The 15,602-nt window shown below is 55.5% G+C and overlaps 1 protein-coding gene and 1 pseudogene across 1 annotated transcript in view; one reads left to right on the forward strand and one right to left on the reverse strand.

Moving 5' to 3' along the window:
* Positions 1-15,602, reverse strand: part of LOC103824723 (zinc finger protein 420-like) — a 210,159-nt gene that overhangs the window by 160,137 nt on the left and 34,420 nt on the right. The window lies entirely within an intron of this gene.
* The window catches only part of LOC103824895 (zinc finger protein 208-like), a 193,029-nt pseudogene that overhangs the window by 152,928 nt on the left and 24,499 nt on the right, over positions 1-15,602 (forward strand).

The following is a 15,602-nucleotide window of genomic DNA, read 5'->3' on the forward strand; positions in this document are numbered from 1 at the left end:
TCCCCTAGAGCATTCCCAGCCACTCCCACTTTGATCCCAGGCACTACTTCCATGGTGTCAGACACTTGCAGTATATCCCAGGTACCCTGAACTTTCTCAGAGTTATTGCCAGGCACTTCTAGTTACCTCAGTGAACTTCATGGTTTACTTGCCCCTGGTTTTATCCCACTTGCTCCCAGTTCTTGTAATTACGTCCCCAGTTGGCTCCCAGCATGGCCCTAGTAGCTCCCAATAACCCCCAATCAGGGTCCAATGACACCAACTCTAGTCACTCCCAGTCACTCCCAGTCTGATGTCAGTTGCCCCAGTGTGATCCCAGTTGTTCCCTGTCAATGCCAGAGTGACCGCAGTAGCCTCCAGTATGATCCCAGTGAATCCCTGTCTCTCCCAGTGTATCCCAGTCATCTCCAGCATGTTCCCAGTTGCTTTCAGCACAATTCTAGTTGCCCACAGCCACTCCTAGTCAATCTCACTTTGATTCCAGTCCCCCTCAGTATGATCCCAGTTGCGTCCAGCATAGTTCCAGTATTTCCCAGTTCCTACAAGTATGATCCCATTTGCCCCTAGAATAGTTCTAGTCCCTCTGAGCATGGTCCTTGTCACATCCAGTGTCCCCCAGTGTAGATTCAATCACTTCCAGTTTCTATAGAGGAGTCCCTGTCATCCCCAGCATGGTCCCTGCTGTTCCCAGTGTTGTTCCAGTTATCCCTAGTATGGTTACAGACACTCCCAGTTGCCCCAGTGAGGGTCTAGTTACTTGAGAATTTTCCCAGTTTTTTCCAGTTACTCCCAGTTGCCTCCAGCATGATTCCAGTTTTTGTCTGTTGACCAAAGTGTAGTCCTAGTTGCTTCCAGTATGATCCCAGTTGTGGTCTTGGTCCCCTCAGCATGGTTCCGGTACCTCCTAGTTGATCCCAGTTGCTCCCAATGTGTCCACATTTTCCTCCCAGTAGCTCCCAGTAACCCCCAGTCAGGTTCCATTCACACCCATTGTAATCCCAGTGGCTCCCAGGATGATCCCAGTAGGACCTATAGTCACTGCCAGTATGGTTCCAGCCACTCCTAGTATGATCCCAGTTGCATCCAGTGACTCCTAGATCCTCCCAGTATTATTCCAGTCCTGCCCAGAATGACTCCCTGTAACTCCTAGTGTGGTCCCAGTTGCTCCCAGTCACCTCCAGTATGGTTCCAGTCATGGCAAGCAACTTTCCAGTCACTCCTAGTCTAATTCCAGTAGGATCCCAATCACTCTTACATCCTCTCAGTACTATTCTACTTACTCCCAGTATGATCCTAGTATGACCCTGACATGGGCACACCTCCTGCCATTATCACTTAGCATGGTTCCAGTTGCTTCCCTTTGCCCCCACTATGGTTCCAGTTGCTTCCCTTTACCCCCACTATGGTTTCAGTCTCTCCCAGTATAACCCAGTTGGTCCTAGCACGTTCCCAGTCACTCCCAGACGCCCAGAGTTGCTTCCAGCCTGATCCCAGTTGCTCACAGCCACTCCCATTCACTCTCCGTGCAGTCCCAGTTGCTGAAAGTATGATCCAGTATGATCCCAGTCTGCCCCAGCATGAGCCCAGCTGCTTCCACTGTGATCCCAGTAGGATCCCAGTTGCCCCCAGCATGATTCCAGTTTCTCCCTGTTCCTCCCAGTGTGATGCCAGTTGCACCCAGTTGTCCCTAATATAGTCGTAGCCACGCTGTGGATGATCCCCGTCACTTCTAGCATGGTCCTGGTCATGCCCAGTTGCTGCCAGTGCAGACCCAGTCACCCCCATTCACTCCCAGTTGCCCACATTGTTGTCCCAGTTCTCCCCAGCATGGTCCCCGTTGTTCCCAGTGTGGTTCCAGTCACCTCAGTATGGTTACAGACACTGCCAGTATACCCCAGTTGCTCTCAGCAAGGTTGTATTAATTCCCAGTCATTCCCAGCTGCCCCAGTAAGTTTCCAGTTATCCCAGTAGAGCCCAGACTCTCCCACTGATGCCACTCCTGGCATTCCACACCCCTCTCTGCATTCTCCCCTCCCAGATCTCCCGAGAGGAGCTCCAAGAGCTGGCAGTGCCCAGGCAGGGTCCCCAGCAAGGCCCAGTTTGGATGTGCAGCCCCCAGTTTGCCCAGTTTGCCTCTCCTTTGGCCCGGGCCGGGTTCCCCCCGCCCGCAGCGGCTGGGAGCAGCCGAGAGCCCCGCGCTGCCCATCCCGACCTGTCCCGGCTCCATCCCCGCTCCAGCCGCGGGCTGTGAGGGCTGCGGAAACGGGGCACCGAGGGTGTCCGGGCTGCTGGGGGAGGAGGAGGAGGGAGGGAAGGGGAGGAGTGGGAGGAAGAGGAAGAGGAGGAACAGAGGAGGATCAAGGAAAGGAGAAGGAAGCACGATGTCTCCCTAAATAAGCGCTCCCTAAATTTGCAGCCCCCATTTGTGGGATCATCACCCCCCCCATCCTGCAGGTCATAGGGAAGAGGGATCTTGGCCCAGATATTCTGGGGGCTCCGTGGGTTGGGTTTTTTTGGGGGGAATGTTTGGGGAATGAAGAACTGTAAAGCTGAGCGGAAAAGGCCCTTTTTGGGGACATTGGGGGGTTCCGGTGGCAGCTGGCGGCAGAGGCAGCCTGGAGGAGAAGAGCCCTGTGTCCCCCAGGAGCCCAAAGTGGGGAGCCCAGAGAGGGGGGAGCGCTGCCGTTGGTGGGACCCTCAAGAGCCTGGAGAGGGGCACGGTGGGCTCCTTGGACCCCCTGCACCCCAAAGCAGAGAATGAGGGGAGAAGGGACCCTGGGACCCCAAAACCCCCCAGCATACCTAAATGGGAAGATCGAGGAGGGGAAAACTTTTTGGATTCCTGGGATTCACAGCAGCCTGGGGAGGATGGGGACCGAGGGGAAGGGAGACCCATATGAGTGTTACCCCCAGCAGCTGAGACAGGGAGGAATCCCTGAAGACCAAAGGGGAGAGACCAGAATGGGGAACTTCTGGGAGGCTTTCTCAGGGATGAATCTTGGTGTTCTGGAGGATTCTATGGACCCCAGATGCCCAATGACTTCCAGAGACGGACTTGATCAGAGGGACATTCAAACTCAGTGTGCTCATCACTTGTTTTCCCCCAAACCAGGATTTCCCATTCCCAGCCCTTGCCTGGATGGAGAAGGAGGGTGCAAGGACAAGACAGATGCCACAGAACACCCAGGCAGGTGAGGAGGAAGTCAGTGCCCCTTTCCCCCTCTCTCCTGCTCCATCTCCCAGCCCAGCATGGCCCCCGGCTGCAGGACAGCCCTGCTGCTGACTCCGTCCTGCCGGGGATGCACTGGGGGGATCTCCTTCCCTTTCCCTGTGGCACGGAGGCAAATCCCATCCTCTCCTTGTCCTTCCTTCCCCAGACAAGGAGCTGCAGATGGAGGCCAGAGAGGACAAATCCCTGTGGCAGAACCTCGTGGAAGAGGCCGTTTTGAGCGGCTCCACGGCACAGGAATCGAAGGGGAAGAAAAGCCCCAGAGATCCCGCACGAGGAGGGGCTGCAAACGCAGATCATGGGGATCTGAGGGGGAAAGACCCAACCTGGGCCAGGAAGGCGGCCAGAGATGGAGCCAGAGCTCGGAGCTGGTGGTCCATGAGCAGCTCCATGATGGGGAGAAGCCCCACAAGTGCTTGGAGTGTGGAAAGAGCTTCAGCCAGAGCTCCAGCCTGATTCAGCACCAGAGGACCCACACAGGGGAACGGCCGTATGAGTGTGGGGAGTGTGGGAAGAGCTTCAGAGCCAGCTCCAGCCTGATCCGCCACCAGATTATCCACACTGGAGAACAACCCTACGAGTGTGGGGAATGTGGGAAGAGCTTCAGCCTGAGATCCACCCTCATCCGTCACCAGGTGATCCACACTGGGGAGAGGCCCTATGAGTGTGATCAATGCAGGAAGAGGTTTCAGCTCAGCTCCAGTCTTCTCGTGCACCAGCGCACGCACACAGAGGAGAAACCCTTCCGCTGCCCCGACTGTGGTAAGGGCTTCAGGCAAAATGCCCATCTTGTCGTGCACCGGCTCATCCACACTGGGGAGAGGCCCCACGAGTGTGAGGAATATGGGATGAGCTTCAGCCGGAACTCCCACCTCATACGCCACCGGAGGACCCACACGGGGGAACGGCCCTACGAGTGTGGGGAATGTGGGAAGGGCTTCAGCCAGCGTGCCAACCTGGTCCAGCACCAGAAGATCCACACTGGGGAGAGGCCCTACAAGTGTTCAGAATGTGGGAAGGGGTTTCGCATCAGCTCACATCTCCTCGTGCACCTTCGGCTTAACACAGAGGAGAGGCCCTTCCACTGTCCCGACTGTGGGAAGGGATTTATGTACAACTCCATCCTCATCATCCACCAACGGATTCACAGAGAGGAGAGGCCCTTCCGCTGCCCCGACTGCGGGAAGGGATTCAAGCACAAGTCCGCCCTCATCACCCACCGGCGCATCCACACCGGGGAGAGGCCCTACGAGTGTCCTCAGCGTGGGAAGAGCTTCTCACAGAACTCAGCCTTGACCAAGCACCAACAGAACCACCAGTAAGGCAAGCCCTGCAAGTGCCCCGATTTCAGGATGAGCTTCATACGCTGCTCCAACTCCATCCCCCACTGGAGGACCCTCGTTGGGAAGAGCCCTGGTGACCACGTTCCCTGTGTTCCATGTTGGGAAGGCACCTAGCTAGTTATCCTTTTGTTTTGGCCTTCATTTTCTTCTGATTCATCTTCATCCCTTAAAAACAGGCCTGAAAAGAAAGAAACTGATCAAAGATATCTAGTCCCCATTTCACAGTTGTTTGAGAGGGAATTTAGGACTTGGGCTAGAGAGGTTCATGCAACACATTCCCTCAAAGTCCTCACAGCTGTGCTCATATGCCAAAAGTAGGAAGTCTATTGCTGCCCTGTTCTGCAAGGTGGCATGTCTGATGGTATCCAAGTCTGACAGCAGGCCAGCACTGGTTTCTGTGGGAGAGTTAGGGATTGCGGCCGGAAGATCTCGGGCTGTTACGCGTAGACAGGAAGACCCCTCCTCACCTTCAGTCTGACCTTGGCTACCTGGCCGCACCCAGGACAAGGGCAGAGGAAGTGACACAAACTACCCAAGCCATAAATACCCCTGAAACCTTTGAATAAACGCCATTTGCTATCCACCATATTGGTGTCTGCAGTGAGTGGACCGAGTGACTCTGTATTTGAGTCACCATGCCGTACCCCAGAACCAGGTCGCCTTGCAGCAAGCTGCAACAACTTTGGTGCCGAAACCCGGGAACCAGCACCCGGGGTGCGGGAATCGCTTGGACAGGGGCCGGCGGCTGCACAGCTGGACTAGTGCGGCGGGGAGGACGCTCCCGGACCAGCGAGAGACATGGAACCATTCGCGAAGGTCGTAAGTTTGGCTCATGAGCAAAAGGGGATTAAATGTGAGCTCAGGAATTTTAATCTTACTATTGCGAGACTCCTAGAACTCCAGATGATTGAACGTCCCGTGGATATATTGTATTCGGAGGTGTGGGAAAGATGCACCGCCGCTTTAAAAACCTCAGGCAGCGGTAAAGCCCTCAAAGCGTGGGGGAAAGTAGAGAAGGCCCTCCGCAGGGCATTAGAAGAACAGGAGACGTGGGAAGCTGCGAGCAAATGTTCATTGCCTACGCCGCAGCTGAGAATAGGCGCGGCGACACAAACCGCGGAGGATTTAGAACAAACCGGCGGCGAAAAGCCGCGGACGCTGGACCCGCGGTGTCCCGAACACATCGGCTTACCATCAGACGAAGGGGAGGACGCGCGGTCATTTTGGCAGGAACTCACAGAGGAGGCGAGGGTGGCGGCGAAACCGCCGAACCCCGAACGGGAGGACAGGGACGCACCCCCTCCATATGTGTTTGAAAATGGCGGGGAGACGCGTGTTCAGGGCGGAAAGGAACCCGCGCCGGGCGGAAACGGAGTCAGCTCTCTTAACAACACATGCGCGGGCGAGCGGGGGGACGGGGCGGCTCCCGCGCAGGAGTGTATGACCAATCAGAGCGCTCAGGTCACATTCGGTCGTTATAGGGCAAGGACCTCCCCCAGCAGGAGGCGGGGGGACCCCAGGGGGAGGGAATGGTCCGACCCCCGCAAGAAGGGGCGGGGCCGGAGCCCAAGAAAAAGGCAGAGCAGCCCGGAAGTGTCCGACTAGTCGACTTTCAACTGGGACACAGACTCCAGCTCTGAATCGGAGAGGGGGCAGGGCGCGTTCCACCCCTCCCCGAGCCCTCGCCCGAACCACCCGGAGCCCCCAGGGGACCTCCCGATCCTTCCACGGAGCCCGCCGGGTCCTAGACCCCCCCACGGAACCTTTCCGGGAATTCGTGACTCCCCTATCCATCCCTTCCCCGCCGGCCAGCGGCCCAGCGCAGGGGGCGCGGCGGCACGGGCAGTCCTTTTGGGGGGAGATGGCGGTGAGGACCCGGGGCACCAGGAGGGCGGCTGACGCGTACGCGCGGGCAGCCCCGCAGCTGCTGCCGCCGCAGCACACAGCAAAACATGGCGCCGGCAATCCAGGAGATGGGCGGGGCGCGTGAGTCCACGGCGGGAAAAGCCCAGAGGCGCGAGTCGTTGCTGACGCGCATGCGCGGGGGAGCGGCAAAGAGTGCCCATTCGATCAGGGGCCGCGCTCAATACTGCCCCCATATAAGGGAGAGATCCCGCCCTCCGGGAGGCAGGACAAGCCCAGGGGGCGGGAGCGGTACCACCCCCGAAGGGAGGAGCGGGGTCGGAGCCGAATGAAACGGCACAGAGCGCCAGAAATGCATCGGCAATCAACTTCCGATGCTGAGTCAAGCAACAGCTACTCAAACAGCTCGGAGGAGATGACTGAGTACGGCTGGGACTCGGAAGCTGAAAGAGCAGAACTAACGCAGTTTCAAACAAAACCGAATAAAGCCTTAAGCAATATCGGGAAACAATTGCAACACAAACTCACCGATTGGGAAAAAATAAAAATAGCTTTTGCGAATTGGGCACCCGCAGCCACGATACATGCCTTCCTGGTTAAAGTCACTGGAGCACAGGGGTCCAGTATAGCTGACATGATCAGACACGTTGCAAATAAAGAATACCTAGCTCCCATTCAAGCAGCAGTTCACACTGCAATAACGAGTGTCATGGCACGCTTTAAGGGTGGCCAGCCTGGGCAGGCGACAATAAACTGCCCCCAGTCAAGACAGTCACCAGCAGCTGCTCCACCACGCCAGGGGAAAACAAGGGGACCGTGCTGGGCATGCAGTAGGAAAGGGCATGTAGCTAAGGAATGCAGATCCAAGCATCAGGGAAATGGCAGAGGGAGGGGGCAGCCGGGCCGTATCCAGCCTCCTCCCACTGGGAAAATGCAATGGCCCAGCTACAGCAACCCTCAATGGGACACAGGGTTCCCGTGCCCACCACTGCCAACCCCTCAAGAAATGTCCAACTTTGCTGCCCAGCCAATGGTCCAACCGAACCCACCTGCGCCTCAGGAATACCACAAACAGCCCCTTGGGGAAGAGGTCCCTGGGTGGCTCTGGCCATGAAAGCATGGGAACGGGACCCGTGGGTGGCCATTGCCGCGAACGTGGGCAAGCACCCACTGATCGTGTGGGCAGTGTGTCGTCTTCACAACAGCTCTGACGACTCGGCCATCTGCCTTCCCTTTTGGGTGGACACAGGATTAGACGTCACCGTCATCCCAGGAATCCAGCCTATGGGACCTGTCCAAACATCGCTACCCATGAACTCGATGACACCGAGAGGACAACCTTGTGCAGTGCTCGACATCAAAGACTGCTTCTTTTCTATCCCCCTGCACGAAACCCTTCACATCGGAGCAAAAGTGCTTGCGAAAAAGTGAGGGATTTCTACTGCAGACGCAAAGCACGTCGTCGCAACGTGCCCACATTGCCAGAAGTCGCCACTATGGTCGAGAGGTGTCAACCCCAGAGGTCTCAAAGCCTGAGAAGTGTGGAAAACAGACTTTACCCTATGCCAGCTGTTGAAACCTCGAGCGTGGCTTGCAGTTACTGTAGATACGTACAGCGGCATGTTTGTGGCCACACAGCATCTCAAGACAGACTTCAAAGCGACCATCCAACACTGGCTGACAGCCATGGCATGGCTTGGAGTTCCAAAGCAAATCAAAACAGACAACGGCCCAAACTTCATCTCAAAGGCAGTCCAGACATTCGCCTCGAAATGGAACATCGCCTTGGTGCAGGGCATCCCATACAACAGCACCGGACAAGCCATCGTCAAAAGAGCAAACCAGACTCTGAAAGCTAAGCTAGAAGTGCTAGCAAAGGCAGAAGGCTTCTCCAATGCCATTCCCCCGAGTGACCAAGCGCGCATCCTGGCAACTGCGCTGCTAGCATTAAATCAATACCCTAGGAGGGATGAAACAAACAGTCCAGCTCAGAAACACTGGGCACCTCGAGCATTAGAGGAGGGCCCACGGGTGGTGATCAAAAACGAACTGGGGCAGTGGGAACAGGGTTGGAGATTGGTGCTCACGGGGCGGGGATATGCGGCTGTCAAAAAAGACGGGCACATTAAATGGTGTCCGCTTAAGTCAATCAAGCCCGATCTTAACCATGAGCAGAACGAGACTGATGAGAGTTGTGAGTTTCTGTTTACAGGACATGCTCGTGGGGCGTCCTCGTGACGCGTACATCCCCGTTCCAGAGGACGGACCACCAAGCCGTCCGGCAGCGCCCGAGAGAGCCGCGCGGGCGAGACCCAAACGTCAACGGTGTTTCTGTGTGCTTTTGCTGTTGGGGCTTGTCGCCAGAGGGGAAGCCAGCCCAGACCACTACCCTCATCAGCCATTCAGGTGGGTCATGCGACACCTTAGCAGTGGCAAGGTGCTCAAAGGAGTCACCACACCAAACACACCATCCTTCATACTCCGCTTTACCGACTTGTTTCCGGGACGACCAAAGGTAGACCCTTCTTCCCCACACGTCACACAAACGTACCTAACCTACTGGTGTCCAGCCTCAAACCCAGAAAAAAGCTACTGCAATCACCCAGGGTGGGGATACTGTGGGCATTGGGGCTGCAAAACCATTGTTACAGATGCCAGACCATCGGGGCCTGGGTGGGATCCACAAGAGCCTGACAGGTTCTTACAGTTCACCTGGGCACCCACTGGCTGCAAAACACCCTTCTTTTTCCACGGAAATTTCCATCGAAACAGTCATAAAATCCCCAAATTTCGGAAATGCACTAACTACAACATGACAGTTTTGCAGCCAAATCACCCCAGTTGGACCACGGGCAGAACATGGACAGTAGCCGTTCAAGGGTCAAAAGAGTGGGTGAATGTGCAAATTATCAGACTCCCAGCCTCTATGTCCCAATCAGTCGGACCCAATCCGGTTCTAGTAGCAAGCAAACCCAAGGAAGAGATCGCAGTTAACAGTAGTTCTAGCCCCAATACGCAGAAGTCAGAACTAGTCTCCCCATCCAGTCTCCTAGCCGAACCGAACCTTTCCAATTCATTCATAAACGTGTTAAATGCTACCTTCATATCGTTAAATCAGTCCAACCCAAACTTCACAGAATCATGCTGGTTATGCTATGATGCACAACCCCCTTTTTACGAAGGTGTTGCCTTCGATCTCCCGTTCATCTTCTCAAAATCAAACAATCCACGCCAATGCAGATGGGACACCCCCCGGAGAGGCATTACCCTAAGTCAGGTTACGGGCCAAGGCAAATGCTTCGGCAATGCAACCTTGGCAAAGCAGACGGGCAGTGTCTGCAAAGAATTTGGCAAACTTAAGGGAGGGAAGTTCCAGTGGGTGATCCCAGCTGCATCAGGGATGTGGGTCTGTCACCGATCCGGAGTAAGCCCATGTGTACTCCTTGACAAATTCGATCACTCTAACGACTTTTGTGTCCAAGTTCTGATTGTTCCTAGAGTCCTGTACCACTCAGACGAAGAAGTGTACTACCTCTTCGAACAAACCAGCCGTCTCCACAAAAGAGAAATATTGACAGGTTTAACTATAGCCATGCTGCTCGGCCTAGGAGCAGCTGGAATGGCCACAGGCATCTCAGCCCTAGCGACCCAACACCAAGGACTGTCCCAACTGCAAATGACGATCAATGAGGACCTGCAAAGGATCGAGAAGTCCATCTCTTCGCTGGAAAAATCCCTTTCCTCACTCTCAGAAGTGGTTCTCCAAAATAGGAGAGGACTGGACCTCTTGTTCATGCAGCAGGGGGGCCTGTGTGCTACCTTGAAAGAGGAATGCTGCTTTTATGCAGACCACACCGGAGTCATCAGAGACTCCATGGCCGAACTGAGAAACCGGCTGAACCAGAGAAAAATGGACAGAGAAGCTCAACAGGGCTGGTTCGAGTCGTGGTTCAACCAGTCTCCATGGCTCACCACCCTGATCTCTACCCTAACAGGCCCAGTCACTATAATCTTACTAACCCTAATCTTCGGGCCTTGTATATTAAACAAACTAGTGCTATTCGTTAAAAAGCGTTTAGAAACAGCAAACATTTTGTTTCTCGAGCGCCGACAATTACTTTAAAGCAAGCTAAAGTTACTAACACACGATTTTACACTAATCCTACTAACCCATGAAATTTTGTAACCTTTACATTTTATAATTTTATGAGATTTTTACTAATCATGGTGGGGGAGGAAATGTGGGAGAGTTAGGGATTGCGGCCGGAAGATCTCGGGCTGTTACGCGTAGACAGGAAGACCCCTCCTCACCTTCAGTCTGACCTTGGCTACCTGGCCGCACCCAGGACAAGGGCAGAGGAAGTGACACAAACTACCTAAGCCATAAATACCCCTGAAACCTTTGAATAAACGCCATTTGCTATCCACCATGTTGGTGTCTGCAGTGAGTGGACCGAGTGACTATGTATTTGAGTTACCGTGCCGTACCCCAGAACCAGGTCGCCTTGCAGCAAGCTGCAACAGGTTTCCTTACTTAGCAGGCACCCTAGATGGTCTAATTGTCCTAATGTCAGCGTTAAGGAACAAATAATCACTGAATGATTATATGCAGGTGCTTTTATTGAAGAGCTCTGGGTGTCAGGGGTACAGACCCAAATCTGACTCCAACATGGGGTCAGGATGAACATGTTTTTATACCCTTATTGTTACATAACTACATACTAATTATTAAACTTATATTGTTCTATTGTATACATTGATTTCATCCAAGCATGGATTTTTGTAATTTCATTGATTTCATCCAAGCATGGATTTTTGTAATTTCCATCAAACCCCCCAACATAGTTTCTCATGATTCTTGTTAAGATGAAACAATAATTATATCCAATTACCAAACAGTCATCATATCTAACAAGGACTCCCTGCCCTGGAATTGTTCCCCTGTCTCGCTTCCTGGTGTCCCCTGTCCAGGATTCCCCTCTTCCTGCTGTCACCCCACTTGCTCGCCAGCCATTCCCATGTCAGCCTGCTCGTCTTGTCCTGCTCCCATCCCAGTCCAAATCTCATTCCCAGCCTCATTCCCCTTCCCATGTTCTCTACCTGGTTGCCATTCCCATATTCCTAGTCCCATATCTCCTGTTCTGTTCCTGAATTCCCAGTCTTGCATTTCTTTATTCCGTGTCCCATTCCCATAGTCCCATTCTCACTCCCCTATTCCCGTTTCCAATCCTGATCCCACCTCCCTAATCCCCATCCCATATTCTCGCTCTGGTTGCCGTTTTCAAACTCCGTGTCCCATTCCAATATTGCCATCCCCAGTTCCATTCCAGGTCCTTCTCTGTTTTCCCTGTCCCGTTCCCGGTCCTTGTTCCCATTCCTGATCCCATTCCCAGGCTCTGTCTTGTATTTCCAGTCCCATTCCCAGTTGCTTATTCGCAGTCCATGTCCCCATTTGCAGTCCTGGTCCCTGTCTCTTATTTTGAGTCCCATTCCCAGTTCCAGTCGCTGTCCCCATTCTTGGCCCATGTCCCCATTCCCAGTCCCTGTACCCATTCCCAGTCCTGTCCCATAGTCCCAGTCCCATTCGCAGGGCACAGCGCGGCTGCTTTTGAGTGTCGGTACTGCCCGGGCCGGGCTGGGAGTGGAGGAGCAGCGGGAGGAAGAGGAGGAGCGGGAGGAGCCCCAATCCCACGCGCTTTCCCCGCTCAGGCTGCAGTTCTCCCGGCTCCTGCTGCATCGCCCCCTCCAGGAGTCACAGGTGAGCGGGGAGGGCGAGCTCGCCCCACATCCATGCGGGGGGCCGCTGGGAGGGTATTTTTTGCGGGACACCGGGCGTTTGGATCTCGCTGGACCCGAAAGCTGAGCCGGAAATGCCCCTGCAGGGATCTTGGGGAAGGTCCCACGTGGCGATCGTCCGGTACCAGCGGGCACAAGGGGGATGCATATTGGGTTTGGGGAAACGCGGGAGAGCCGGGGGCGAAACGCGGGAGCCCCGGAGCGGGGAGAGCGCAGAGGGGCAATGCCGGAGTCGGGGGACAAACCGGCTGCCTGGAGGGGTGGAGGAGGCTGGGGATGAGCAGGCTCTGGCTCCCCGAGGCTGAAAAGGACGCTGACTTCTCCAGCGGCACTTGGGCAGCGGGACCATCAAATCCTACTCAGTAAGCCTTGTTTTCCCCCCAAACCAGGATTTCCCAAACCGTGGCAGGATGAAAAAGGAGGATGCTGCAAGGAAGAGGAAGATGGCAGGCAGGTGAGGAGGAAGAAGTCAGTGCCCCTTTTCCCCTCTCTCCTGCTCCATCTCCCAGCCCAGCACGGCCTCCTGCTGCAGGACAACCCTGCTGCCAAAGCTCTCCTGCCAGGGATGCACTGGGACATCTCCTTGCCCTTCCCTGTGGCACAGAGGCAAATCCCATCCTCTCCTTGTCCTTCCTCCCCCAGAGCAGGAGCTGAGCATGGAGTCCAGGGAGGACAAATCCCCAGGGCAGAACCTGGTGGAAGAGGCTGTTTTGAGCGGCTCCTCAGCGCAGGAACCCAGCGGGGAGGAAAAGTCCTGGAGATCCCGCACGAGGAGGGGCTGCAAACGCAGATCGCAGGGATCTGAGGAGGAAAGACCCAGCCTGGGCAGGGCAGGTGGCCAGAGCTCAGAGCTGGGAGTCCATGAGAAGCTTCACGATGGGAAGAAGCCCCACAAGTGCTCGGAATGTGGGAAGAGCTTCAGGTGGAGATGCCAACTCAGCTCCCATTGCAGAATCCACACAGGGGAACGGCCCTACGAGTGTGGGGAGTGTGGGAAGAGCTTCAGCCGAAGCTCCTGCCTGATCAAACACCAGATAATCCACACCGGGGAACGGCCCTATGAGTGTGATCAATGCAGGAAGAGGTTTCAGACCAGCTCCTGTCTCATCAGGCACCAGCGCATTCACTCAGAGGAGAAGCCCTTCCGCTGTGCCAAATGCAAGAAGGGCTTCAGGTTCAAGTCTAGCCTTGTCACCCACCGGCGGATCCACACCGGGGAGAGGCCCTATGAGTGTCCCGAGTGTGGGAAAAGCTTTGCAGTGATCTCCACCCTCATTATCCACCACAGGAGGCACACAGGGGAACGACCCTTTGAGTGTTCCCAGTGTGGGAAGAGCTTCAGCACAAGCTCCAGCCTGACCCGCCACAAGAGGAACCACACAGGAGAGAGGCCCTACGAGTGTGAGGAATGCAGGAAGAGGTTTCAGACCAGCTCCTCTCTCCTCCTGCACCAGCGCATTCACACAGAGGAGAGACCTTTCCGCTGCCCTGACTGCGGGAAGGGCTTCAAGCAGAACACTGCTCTCATCAGCCACCGGCGCATCCACACTGGGGAGAGGCCCTACAAGTGTGGGCAGTGTGGGAAGAGCTTCAGCAGGAGCTCTCACTTGACCCAACACCAGCGGAGCCAGCACTAAGGGCAGCCCTGTGAGTTCCCCGAGTGTGGGAAGAGCTCTGTGTACTGCTCCAGCTCCATCCCCCAAGGGAGGATCCTCACAGGATGATCCCCAGTGAGCCCTGCTGGGCAGAGCCCTGCTGGTGATCCATGGTACCAGTGATACGTGTTGGGAAGACACCTGCCTGGGGGGCTCCACATCCTCCTGGTTTCCTATTGCCTAGATTTTCTTTTAATTTCTCTTTGTCCTTTCCAAACACCCAAAACCAGGGTGAAAATAAAGACGTTGAAGTAAGACAATGATTGGGCCATGGGGGATCCAGGGGATGTAGGGGATGCTGGGTCAAGGGACTTGAGGGTTCCTGGGAGGAACTTGGGGGTTGCTCAGGCCTTTGGGCACCCGAGGCCAAGCAGATCTGGCTGCACTTGTAGACCCTGGGAAAAGTTCTGGTGCAGCTGATCGAGGACCCCCTGCCCTGGAACCGTTCCCCTGTCTCGCTTCCTGATGCCCCCTGTCCAGGATTCCCCTCTTCTTGCTGTCACCCCACTTGCTCTCCACCCATTCCCATGTCAGCATGCTCGTCTTGTCCTGCTCCCATCCCAGTCCAAATCTCATTCCCCGTCCCATGTTCTCTACCTGGTTGCCATTCCCATATTCCTAGTCCCATATCTCCTGTTCTGTTCCTGAATTCCCAGTCTTGCATTTCTTTATTCCGTGTCCCATTCCCATAGTCCCATTCTCACTCCCCTATTCCCGTTTCCAATCCTGATCCCACCTCCCTAATCCCCATCCCATATTCTCGCTCTGGTTGCCGTTTTCAAACTCCGTGTCCCATTCCAATATTGCCATCCCCAGTTCCATTCCAGGTCCTTCTCTGTTTTCCCTGTCCCGTTCCCGGTCCTTGTTCCCATTCCTGATCCCATTCCCAGGCTCTGTCTTGTATTTCCAGTCCCATTCCCAGTTGCTTATTCGCAGTCCATGTCCCCATTTGCAGTCCTGGTCCCTGTCTCTTATTTTGAGTCCCATTCCCAGTTCCAGTCGCTGTCCCCATTCTTGGCCCATGTCCCCATTCCCAGTCCCTGTACCCATTCCCAGTCCTGTCCCATATTCCCAGTCCCATTCGCAGTCCTGGTCCCCATTCTGGGTCCTGTCCTGGTGCCATTCCTGAGGGCCGCCTCTCGCATGGGGCCCTGAGGGCTCCACAGCTCGGCCTGGCTGTGCCACACGAACCGTTCAGCCCTGCTGCTGTCCTTGGCCAGCTGCAGAGAGCACAAGGCTTTGGGCATTTCTCAGAGGCCCCAGCTGGCCGGAGCAGCCCCTCCTGCCAGCAGCCGCTGTGCCTCAGAGCCCTCCCTCAGGCTGGGGCCATGGAGGGGCCGTGGGCCTGGAGGAGGCTCCTGTTCTTGAGAGCGGAGCAAGGCTGCAGCTCCCGCCTGTGGGCCCTGGGCCGCAGCAGCGCAGGGGAGGCCCAGCTGCAGAGCTCACAGCCCCTTCTGGGTCTCACTTGGACGCTTTGGAGCACGAATACCCATCCTATGTTCCCTCTGCAGTTGATGTTTCCATGTTTCCTGTCCCGTTCCCATGTTCCCATCCCGTTCCCATATTCCCATCCCTGGTCCTTGTCTCCATTTGCGGACCCTGTCCCCATCACTGGTCTCATTCCTGGTCCCTGTCCCCTTCGCGGTGCCATTTCTGGTCCCCGTCCACATTCCTGGTGCCATTTCTGGTCCCCGTCCGCATTCCTGGTGCCAATCC

The sequence above is a fragment of the Serinus canaria genome, chromosome 25 (assembly GCF_022539315.1).
Source record: "Serinus canaria isolate serCan28SL12 chromosome 25, serCan2020, whole genome shotgun sequence".
NCBI classification, from domain to species: Eukaryota; Metazoa; Chordata; class Aves; order Passeriformes; family Fringillidae; genus Serinus; species Serinus canaria.